The 12,590-nt window shown below is 34.0% G+C and overlaps 1 pseudogene; it reads left to right on the top strand.

Annotated features, from left to right (window-relative positions):
- The first annotated feature begins 12,042 nt into the window (after positions 1–12,042).
- On the top strand, positions 12,043–12,141 carry LOC123941097 (annotated as a pseudogene).
- Positions 12,142–12,590: the final 449 nt, after the last annotated feature.

Genomic DNA, 12,590 nt, shown 5'->3' on the forward strand with positions numbered 1-12,590 from the left:
AAATTATGGAAAGAGTCCAAATGTCCATCAACTGATGAATGGGTAAAGAAGAAATAATGAAATATTATGCAGACATAAAAGAGAATGAAATCTTGCCATCTGCAATGACATGGATGTAGTTAGAGAGTATTAATAGCAAGTGAAATTATTCAGTTAGAGAAAGGCAAATACCATGATTTTAGTCATATTTGGGATTTAAGAAACAAAACAGAAGAACATACAGGAAGGGGAGAAAATAGAGAGGGGGGGAGAAAAGCATAAGAGACTACAATAGAGAACAAACTTAAGGTTGATGGAAAGAGGTGGGAGGGGGATGGACTAAATGCCTGATGGGTATTAAGGAGGGCAGTTGATATGAAGATAACTGGGCATTACATGTAAATGATGTATCACTAAATTCTACTACCACAAAGAATATTACACTATATGTTAACTAACTGTAATTTAAATAAAAACTTGAAACATTAAAAAAAGATATGTGGATTGAAAACAAAACAAAAAGAATGTCATTAATTGCAAAGATTTTCTTTATATAGAAAATTAAAAAAATTTAGATATATTATTACAGTTAATAAGTGAATTTAGCAATTTGATGAAATACAATGTCAATACACAAACACTATATTTTATGTTACAGTGATAATGAAAGAAGTCTGAGAGATGAGTAGATATAGTATAAAAATAATCAATATTCAGAACTAAATCTAAAAGTTTGTGTGTAACACTTCTACACACACATACAGCATTTTATTGAGAGAAATCAAAGATTCAAATCAAAGGAAGAGTAATCTATATTCCTGAAACTGAAAATACAATATTGTAAAGATGTTGATTATATTCAAATGATTTATAATACAATGATGGAAACCTATATTGGCTGTCTATTGTCAAAATAATGCTGGGGGGGTGGGAGGCTCCAAAATATAGTTACATAAAATAACAATGTCCTGTATAGCTCATAATTCTACATGTAGGTGTGTGTGTAGCTCGACACTCTTTATCTTAGCTAGGCTCTGTTATGCTTTACAATTAGGTAGCTTTGTTTCCAGTGATTGGCTAATTGTTGGTGTTGCTCTTGTATCCCTCAAAGAGACTAGTCTGGCAATTCTTTCATGGAAAGGAAGAGGTTCATAAGACTGAGTAGAAGTAATAACAACAACAACAACAACAATAATAATAGTAATAATAATAATAATAATAAATAAAATCAAAACAAATCCAAAAAAAAGACTAAGTAGAAGTAAGCAAGGCCTCTTGAGGCCCAGGTTTGGACTAGTATAGTGACACCTTTGCTACATCTTATTGGTCATGCAAATTATAAGGCTACCCCAGATTTAAGAAGAGTAGAAATAGACTATACATCTTTAGATAAACTGTGAGGTTACATTACATAGGGTGGATTGAAGGAGATCAATAATTAGGGCCAATAAAGAAGTCAGTCTACAACAAATCCCACTCAAAATCCCAGCAAGTTTTTTTTATGTGTAAATTTAGATATTGTGATGGTTATACAGATATACATGCTTTAAGTAAATAATATTTCAACAGATTCACAAAGTGAAATGAGCTATGAAAAGCCATGATAATCTTGAGGATAAATTAATTAGAAACTTTATTATACTATATACTAAGATATGAAACATTTATATTAAGAAAATACGTCATCTGGTGAAGGAAAAACAAACTAACAATTGAAACAATAGTGTTTGGTAGCAGACTCACACATGTATGAACTTTTGACTTATACTATAGTTGATAAGTAGAACAGTAAAAATGGCAGTCTTCTCACCAAATTGTGTTGGATTATTTTGATATGTACATAGAAAAACACTGTAACAAAACTAGGTCACCCCATATAAAAATCATTTCTGGTGAATTTTTTACCTAAATGTGAAAAAGGAAACAATAAATCTTCAAAGACTTTTGACAAAGTCAAAAGACTAATATCTATTATATTAGATATATAATATCTAATATAAATTAGTATATTAGAAGAATATACTAATGATCACAGAATAAGAAAAGATATATTAAACTAAACTCAAATATCACTAACTACTAAGAAAACAACTTACACATTTGAACTAAATTGTAACTAGAAACTCCCATTATCAATTAAGTGAGTAAGAAGCCAACCTCTAAGCTTCTGCACAGCAAGGGAAACAGTCAACAAAACAAAGAGGCAACCCACAGAATGGGAGAAGATATTTGCAAATGATACAACAGACAAAGGGCTAATATCCAAGATCCATAAATAACCCCTCAAACTCAATACAAACTCAATAATCACGTCAAAAAGTGAGCAGAAGACATGAATAGACATTTCTCCAAAGAAGACATACAAATGGCTATAGACACATGAGAAAATATTCATCATCATTAGCAATCAGGGAGATTCAAATCAAAACCACATTGAGATACCACCTTACACCAGCTAGAATGGCCAAAATGAACAAGACAGTAAACAAGTGTTGGAGAAGATGTGAAGAAAGGGGAACCCTCTTACATTGCTGATGGGAATGCAAGTTAGTGCAGCCACTTTGGAAAACAGTGTGGAGATTCCATAAGAAATTAAAAATAGAGCTACCCTGCAATTACACTACTGGGTATTTACCCCAAAGATACAGATGTAGTGAAAAGTAGGGCCACATGTACCCCAATGTTCATAGCAGCAATGGCCACAGTTGCCAAACTGTGGAAAGAACCAATATGCCCTTCAATGGATGAATAGATAAAGAAGATATGGTCCATATACACAATGGAGTACTATGCCTCCATCAGAAAGGATGAATACCCAACTTTTGTATCAACATGGACAGGACTGGAAGAGATTATGCTGAGTGAAATAAGTCAAGCAGAGAGGGTCAAGTATCATATGGTTTCACTTACTTGTGGAGCATAAGGAATAACATGAAGACATGGTGATTGGAGAGGAGAAGTGAGATGGGAGAAATTGGAGGGGGAGACAAACCATGAGAGACATGGACTCTGAGAAACAAACTGAGGGTTTCAGAGCAGAGGTGGTTGGGTGAGTGAGGCTGGTGGTGAGTATTATAGAGGGCATGTACAGCATGGAGCACTGGGTGTGGTGCATAAACAATGAATTCTGGAACACTGGAAAGAAATAAAATAAAATGGAAAAAAAAAAAAAAACAGCCTCTAAACCAGGAGAAGATATTTGCATCACCCATTAATGTCAAAGGAATCATTCACTATATTTTTTAAAAAGACCTATCAATTGACAAGAACAGATATTTTAAAAAATAAAAATCTGGGAAGGGGAAATGAAAGAGGATATCCAGATGCTCAGTAAATCTATGAAAATTTGCTCAGCATCATTAGCCATCCAGGAAATTCAAGCCTTGTAGGTAGGATGTAGAAGTTTATTGCAGAACAACAATTTTCCTGAAGCACCTAAAAAAGTTTATATACATTTCATAATTTAAAGGCATTGTAGAGAATGGAAGCAATGAGCATTAGAAATTAAAATTTCACAGGGGAGAGAACATCTCTGCGACAAGCTAGAACTCTCTAACTTTCAAAAAATGATTCTCAGAAAATTTTCTATTTCTAGATGCAAGTTGAAGATCCAGCTTGCTCAGGCAGGGAAACTCTAGTAGGAGTTACAGAAATATTTAACAGTTAATGGTGCTGGCATGACAAATTACAAATTTGAGAGAACTCAAATCATGGTCAGCTTTTCCTATGGGATTTGATGGGTGCTGTGGGTTCTTGGAAAGCTAGAGATTCAAGTTAAACCTTCAGAAAGACAGAGTATAATATCTTTAATGCTTCTTAAGAAACAAAGACCTACAGCTTTAGGATACCGGGAACCTGAGCTGGAACCTGTGAACGACAGATGACAGAACACTGTTGCCTGGAGTTTTCCCCGTCCTCACACCCCACATCTGGTCCACCATTTAAAGCTGAAGCAACTGAAACACACAAGACATGAGGAGAGAGTGAAAATCCTGGTTGGGCTCATCCAAAGATTGGGTAAACTCAAAAGATTGAGTCTCTTAAATTATACTGTACTCCTGACTTAAGTTAATTTAAACTGAACTAATGTTAATAACTTCTTTCCCTTTTTTTCTTAACAAAAGTAAAGAAAATTTTCATTGCTCAAACACAGAAATCTATAGCTTAGAAGACTTTTTTGTTATAATGTCTGGCATAAAATTCAAAATTACTAGATATGTAAAGAAGGAAATAAAATGTATTTATGATCAATGAAAGGGCTGACAATATACCTAGCTCACTTAAAAAATTATGATTATTAGGTTAAAGGAAATAGAAGAAAATGTGGATAACATGGATGAATTTCAACACAGAATTGGAGTCTATATTAAAGAACCAAAGGGATATGCTAAAAATGAACAATACATTATCTAAGTTGGGAAATATATTTAAAAATAGAATAGTCACATTAAAAGATGGGATTAAGAAATTTGAAAACACTTCAACAGGAAAATGTCCAAAAGGAAACAGAGAGGGAAACAAATGTAAAGACAGATCAGAATATGCATATTTAGACAAGTCTAAAGTTCCAAAAAAGATCTTAGATATTATTAATACTAATTGAATCCCTCCCTTATTTAGGTTATAGGCTGTGTACATTTAAATTTTACTTTATTTTTTCTTTTAAGATTTATTTATTCATTTTAGAAGACAAAGACAGCATGAGTAGGGGAGGAGTAGAGGGAAAGGGAAAGAGATTTCTCAAGCAGACTCCCTGCTGAGCATGGAGCCCTATGCTGGACTTGATTCCAGACTCTGAGGTAATGACCTGAGTGGAAATCCAGTCAGATGCTTAACTGATTGAGCCACCCAAGTGCCCCTTACCTTGGTATTTTTTTTTTTTTAAAGATTTTATTTATTTATTTGATAGAGAGAGATTACAAGTAGATAGAGAGGCAGGCAGAGAGAGAGAGAGAGAGAGAGAGGGAAGCAGGCTCCCTGCCAAGCAGAGAGCCCGATGCGGGACTCGATCCCAGGACCCTGAGATCATGACCTGAGCCGAAGGCAGCGGCTTAACCCACTGAGCCACCCAGGCGCCCCTACCTTGGTATTTTTTAACACTAAAAGACAATTAGGGCTGTTGTAAACATTCGTTTAGATTTATTTATATATTTACTATTTCCCTTGTTTAACAAATCTTCTTTCATCTCAGATACACATTTTTAGATATGTCATCAATAAGTGTCTACAAATACAAAAATATATACAGTTTTTAAAATGTCAACATTTTACCACGATGTAAAGTTAAATATATATACAGATTTCTAATTTTTTCTTTCCATATTTTGATGGTTTAAAAGACTGATTTGGGTTCTTTAAATGATTTTTGGGAAGTCAGCTTTCCATTTATTTATTGTTTTATGATAACCCTTTTCTTAAAGATTTTATTTATTTATTTGACAGAGAGAGAGAGATCACAACTAGGCAGAAAGAGAGGGGGAAGCAGGCTCCCTGCTGAGCAGAGAGCCCAGTGCTGAGCTTGATCCCAGGGCCCTGAGATGATGACCTGAGCCGAAGGCAGAAGTTAACCCATTGAACCACCCAGGCACCCCTATGATAATTTATTTTTCTCTCTGGCTTCTTATAGTTTCTGTTACTTTGGTATTGCAACTTAAATTATGATTTGTTGGTATAGGTATTTTTATTATTGTATTTGAATTGATTTTTTAAAAGCATTAAGTTTAGGGGATTCTTTGATTATCTTGACTCTGATGATCACTTCTTTCATAAATTTGGGAAAATCTTCAGTTATTTTTTTTCCAAATATTAACTCTTCTTCCCATTGAAGTTTTCTCCTTAGAATTGCATTTGTCTGCAAATTGGACTCCTCACTCATCAGTATTATTTAACATTTTTTTTTTTGTATTTTTGTCATCTATTTAATGTCTGTAGTCTGCTGCATCATCAGGCACATCAGCACTTGGCTATTTCTCTCTGTCTAATACGTTCTTTAGATTGTTCATTTCCCAGTTTCATATATATATATATATATATAATATGAATATCAATTTAAATGAAAATAAAAATTAAAATATACATTTATCTGTATCTATATCCATGTGCATATAATTGTTAGATTTATTCTTGTCTTTTATAAAAACATATGTTAATTTGACAGTGATTTATTCCTTCTTCATACATACAATGGAATTTTAAGTAGTCATACCAATATGTTTTAATTAGATATATTCTATCTGATAAATTCAAGATCTGCTGCTGTCTTAATATATCTGATCTCACTGTTTTGTTTTGTTTTAACCTCTCATAAGAAGCTCCATTCATGGTAGCTTGGTTTCTTGTCTATTAGATATTTTTATTTATTATTACTGTTGTTGCTATTGTAAAGTCACATTTACTGAAATCTCATCTGCAAAACGTCTTTGGCTCTTGGGCATTAAGCTCTAAGTTATGTTTCTCCAGATTATTTTTATTTCCTTTTCCCTCCCTGTAGGGGCATTTAACCAATGTGGAATGACCTTAAACTAAACTTTTGTCTTTGAGATGGTTTTCATTACACAAATATTTAAATTTATTTCTATTTTTAGCAACTGTCAAAATAATTGTGTATGTGCATGCATGTATATTTAATTATATTTACTTTATTATATATATATTACTGTACCCTCCATTCAAGATCAAAGATGAGACACAGGTACCTTGGCCATTTCACAATGTATTATTCTTTTCTTCAACTCACTGTGGGTTTTGGCTTTCATGAATGCAGACTTACTATCAAGGTATTGTATGAAACCCACGTGAATTGATTGGGTCTCTGGCTTTATCACCAGTCTAACACAAAAAGACTGACTTAAATACTTAGCTCTAGGCAATCAGAGATAACCAGATGGGCCAGAAAATGTGCCATAGTCAATACTCAGTACTGTTTTAAATTTACTTTCTTTCTCAGTCTCTATCTAGCCTTTGTAGATTGTCTTATTGCATATTACATCTTATGTTTATCCAGGACTTTTTAAGTACTGTATTTCACAAGGATTGCTCTGGTCACCAAGACCACCATATTGCTAGAACTGAAAATCCAGTTTTGTTACTTTAAAAGTCATAGCTGTCAAAAACAGAATCTAACATATAATTTAAAAATACAGAAAAACCCCACCCCACAACAACTTCTATTTCTGAGTTCCACACTCTCCCTTCCCACAAACATAAACTATAGTTTAAATGAGTACTTAATTATGCACTGGTAACGTTGCTAGAGAACTTGGCAGACATTCTACTTTTAGAAGCACTCCACACAGATTTATATATCACATTTTACATAATGAAGACTTCTTTCCCACCTCTTACTAAAGCAAAGTAATAATAATGATAATAATAAGTTTCTTAAAAGAAGGATGGGGATATATCAGGAAGGCTTAGTGAGCTGAGACAAGGAACAAGTTAAGGGTGTTGCAAGTTTAAGGGTGGGTGGTAGATACACTTCAGATGCAAGGTAAAAGACAAGATTTTGTAGCCCCAATTAGATCATATTAGTGTTTAAAGCTTCCCAGATTCTCTGCATTGTTGAAGGAAAGACACAAAAGCTAAACATATGCCTGAACTAAACAGCATTTCCTCTGGATTACGCCCATGTGGGGTTTCACATATGGCTGGACTCTTTTTCTCAAACTCCAAAATAAGATACAATTTAGACTGTTGTTTGAGTAATTGTCTGACTACATGGGCAATATTTCTTATTTTTTTCTATTGTTTGAAATTAAATGATCAGAAAAGCAGACCTTCATGCTTCCAAGCATGGTTGCTATTAGGTTTCTGTTTCTGAGAATGCGGACTTGCTCAAGAAAGCCTTGAGCCCTTTCATGAGCATATGCTAAACTGAGTAATTCTGCCTGCAAGCTCCGACACATGTGGCAAGATGTCCCCTTTACAAAACTGTCTCCTATGCAAAACATAAGGCAACATGAAGTATATTTCTTTCTGTTGATTATGGCACAAGTGATTCTATGCCAGCTCTGAGTCTAGCCTTTAAGAGGACTGATAGCTTCTACCTTGTTCTTTTGAGACCTGAGCCATCTAGAAAATGTTCCACTATTCTGGTAGAGAGATAATACAAAGAAACCCTATGATTCCATTGATAGGGAGAAGTACTATCTAAGATTGGGCTTGAAGACAACAACCATATAAATGAAGCCATCTTGGATGCTCCAGAAAAATCCACCTGCAAGTTAAACAGTACTAAATGATCCCAGTTGAAACCACATGGAGCAGAAAAATTGCTCATTTGAGCCCTTCCCACATTTCTTTTTTTGTTTGTTTGTTTTTTGTTGTTGTTGTTTTATTTTTTTAAGATTTTATTTATTTATTTGACAGAGAGAGATCACAAATAGGCAGAGAGGCAGGCAGAGAGAGAGGAAGGGAAGCAGGCTCCCTGCTGAGCAGAGAGCCCGATGTGGGACTCTGAGATCATGACCTGAGCCGAAGGCAGCGGCTTAACCACTGAGCCACCCAGGTGCTCCCTTCCCACATTTCTAAACCAAAAAATTATGTAATCAAATGAAATTGTTACTTGCAAATAATTTAATAGCAACAAATAAATGAAGTATTTATTAAACAGAACTTACCTCCTTTGTCAATAGTCAGAAAATATAATATTTTGGATATGGAACTTCTCTCCACAATTACATTGTTCATGAGTGAACTAGAAATTTGGACATTTAGAAGGTTTTTTTTATTTGTTTGCTTTTTGTTTTTTGACAAAGACATGATGAGAATTTTTACTTCAGTAAAGTGATCAGATTTGAGGTGTACTATTTTCAGGCCTCATCTCCTCAGGTAGCTGCTATTAAGTTGATCTGTATAAGAGAACTGGAAAGCAAGTAAATAAAGACCATCTGAGATCTGTTTCAAAAATAATTTTTAGTGTGGTTACATATACATAAAATCGACTAGAAGTAAAAAATAAGAAAGTTAATAAGGTTTTGAAGAAATTAAGTTGCTGAAGAACATCAGCCTCTTCTGAAAATCCTGTTACTGTTTTGGCAAGTCTTAAAACAGTAGGAAGTAGGTTACAGAAGGTGCACAGGTCCCAAAGAGGACATATATCTCTATAGCCATGTCTGATATGTCTGGAAAAAAAAATGTGGAGAGCTACTCAAGGATTTGCTGATTTTCCTCCATAAGTTTATAGCTTTTGATCTTTCAGAAGATTCTTTATATGTCGATTAATTCAATCTGATTATGTTGAGTCCACTATACATGTACTGAATTGTTTGTTTAGTTGTTCTACCAATGACCGAAGGAGGGGAATGAAAATTAATTAATAAGTTTAACTGTAGATTTTTCTATTTCTCTCTATGGCTCTGATAGTTTTTGCTGTTTGCATATTGAGGCTTTAATATCAGTGTATCTTCCTGGTAAACTTCCCTTTTTATCATGATAGAATGTTCTACCTTATTTTAGGTAATAAACTTTGTTTTAAAGTATACTTAGTATTTTCTCTTCTTGTTATAGTGTGCATGCCATATTTTTTTTTTCTATTCTCTTGTTTTCAACTTATCATGTAGACAGCATATAGTTCAGTGTTAACTTTTTTAAAATTTTAATTTCAGTTTTTTAAGTCAGTCTGAAGCTCTCTTCCTTTAATTGGAAACTTTGGTCCATTTATACTTAATGAGATTACATAAACCCTTAAATTTGTGTATCCCATCTTAGTATGGATATCTTTCAGCCCCATCTGTTCTTTGTTTCTCTCTTCCTCCTAGGAAAAGAGCCAGACTTGTTTATTTAAAAAAAAAAAATTCGATAAGATGAGATTTAACTTTTTACTTGATCATGCCACAAACATTCTCTGATTTAACACATTTCTTCTAGTTTTATGTCAAAAACATCAATTTCTCCATCCTGGCAGATCTGTCAATGGGATGTAGCTGTGGGAAGACTCTGCCACCATTAGTCATCCTTCATCACTCTGCTGTCCTTGTGTCAATATCTTTTGCCTACATTCATAAAACCAGGTATTAATGCTCTATATTGTTAAAGTGAGTGGCTCAATTCATCCAATATAATATTAGGAAATATATCACCAAATGCCATGCTTAATCAAATGCAGCTATATGACTAGAGTCTAGTACTTCTGTTAAAGAAGAAAATGTAGTTAGTCTGACATAATTTATTTCTGAGGCTTTACACTTTTCTTGTTCAACATATCCCCCAAGAACCATTTCATCTTTTTTCCATAAATTCAGTTTTTCCATAAGTTAACTTCCGTGTATGCTACTCTCCTGGATAATTAATTCCCTTTCATTTGTGTCCTGCTTATCATTTCCACAGCCCCTACCATCTTGCAGACCATTGCTCACCCATATCACCTGACTCACATCTTCACATGCATCTCCTTTCCACTTTTCAGCCTCTACCCACCAGTATCAGCATCACCTAGAACTAGATAGAAACACAAATCCTCAGGCGCCACCCCAGAGTTACTGGTCATTCTGTTGTGCAGTCTGGCAATCACTGATGATTTGGAAGCACACGGCTGTACACTAAGGATGATTTCAAATATCCCCTCCTACTATCACACTATCTTTAACACCAATTGTCCTTTCCCACTGAAGCTGCTGATTGAGCAAGTATCATACTATTCCACAGAAAATCTGGAAAATTCTCTTAATCTTTATCTTAATTGTTACTTATTGTTTTGAAGTAAAACCAGTTTTATCTTTGTTTTATTATTATTATTAGCATTTTTTTTAAAAAACTAGCTAAAATGAAGCAACTAACATCAAAGTATGCCCCAATACCAAAATAGACATTAGGAGTTCTAGTCTAGCAGTCTGTACACTATGATCCATAGGCCAAATCTAGCCCATGTCTTATTTCTGTGAATAAAATTTTACTGCAACACAGTCAAGCTTATTCTTTTCTCTTTTTTTTATATTATTTAATAGCTGCTTTTGATTTATAGTAGCAGATTTGAGCAGTTGTAAGCCTTACAAAGCCTAAAATATCTGGCCCTTTACATAAAAGGATTTTGACTTCTAATTGACATTGTCACCAAGTATTCATGCAACTATATGTGCTATTAACCAGGCACTGTTTCAGACACTGAGGTTTTAGAAGTGAAACAAGGACACAGACCTCTGCAGTTGTAGGACATATATCATAATGAGGGAGGGTGGCTGACAATAAACAGCATACCATTAAATAATTAATAAGATAATTTCAGAAAGTGATTTGTGCTGTGAAGAAAACAAAGTGGATGCAACAATAGAAAGTGACTGTCCAGGAAGCAGCACCATTGGGTTAAGCGTCAAGAGGCCTCTCCAAGGAGATGGCATTAAGCTAAAACCTCAAAGAAATGATGAAATGACAGAAAGAAACAAGATATGCATAGTTCATGGGAAGGAAATGACCTTGATTTGTCCTAAAAACATAAAGAAGGTCAGCATGACTAGAACAAATTCAGTATGGGGAAGATATGAGGCCCTGGCTAAATGTTTGCAAGATTCCTGATCAATGACAAATTGTATTCTTTCATTTCCACTGTGTCTAATAGAAGGAAGTGATATTGATTAAAGATTGCTTACCATTCTTTTTTGTGTTAATGATTTATGTTGGTTGTGCTGCAAGCATAAATGATTTTTACATCAATGGTGAGAAAATTAGGAACTTCTGATTAAAAATTTTAAAAAAGAGCAAGATTAATGTCCTCTTTAGATGCAAGGTTGATATACTGCTCCTTCATCTCTACCTTGATCAGCCTGTTTAAGGTGACATCATTAATTCAGACCTTAAAATTTTCCACTTTCCTAGATTTAGTGACATGAAAAAGTACAAAATAAAGCAAAACAAAACTCAAAACTATCAGTAATCAAGCAATGGAAAGAGGCAATAACTTGAACATAAACAAGAAATAAGTTTAAGAATATATATAAATCTTCTTTTATATTTCTTATGAAATAAAGTATTGAGTGTAGGTACATGGTGAGGGATGGTGGTTTGTTAGGAAGAGGAAATTGTACTAATGAAATACTAAGAATTCAAATTAAGAATCAACAACTTACATGCTTGCTTTGGTAACACATACACTAAAATTAGAAAGATACAGAGATTAGCATGTTCTGGTACAAGGACAACATGAAAACAAAAGACGTATGTCATATTTTTTAAAATGGGCAAAGGAGATGTATATTGAGATTTCTCCAAAAATGATATACAAATGACCAATAAGGATGTGAAAAGATACTCAACATTAGTAATCATGAGGGAGTTGCAAATCGAAACTATCATGAGGAGTCACCTCATGCCTCTGTGTACTGTCAATGGGAATGAAAAAATGTGCAACTTCTTTTCTGGAAAGCAGCATGGAATTGTCTCAAAAAATTAAAATAGAACTATCAAATGATTCAGCAATTCTACTCCTATAACCCCAAATCCTGAAAGCAGAATCTAGAAGTGATACTTATACAACCAAGTTCAGAGCAGCAGTGTTGACAATAGCCACAAGGTTGAAAAAACCCAAGGACTATCAATGGATGAGTGGATACACAAAACGTGGTTTATACATACAGTAGAATATTATTTAGCTCTAAAAGAAAAGAAGGAAGCTTTGATAC

The sequence above is a fragment of the Meles meles genome, chromosome 4, assembly GCF_922984935.1.
Source record: "Meles meles chromosome 4, mMelMel3.1 paternal haplotype, whole genome shotgun sequence".
Classification (NCBI taxonomy): domain Eukaryota; kingdom Metazoa; phylum Chordata; class Mammalia; order Carnivora; family Mustelidae; genus Meles; species Meles meles.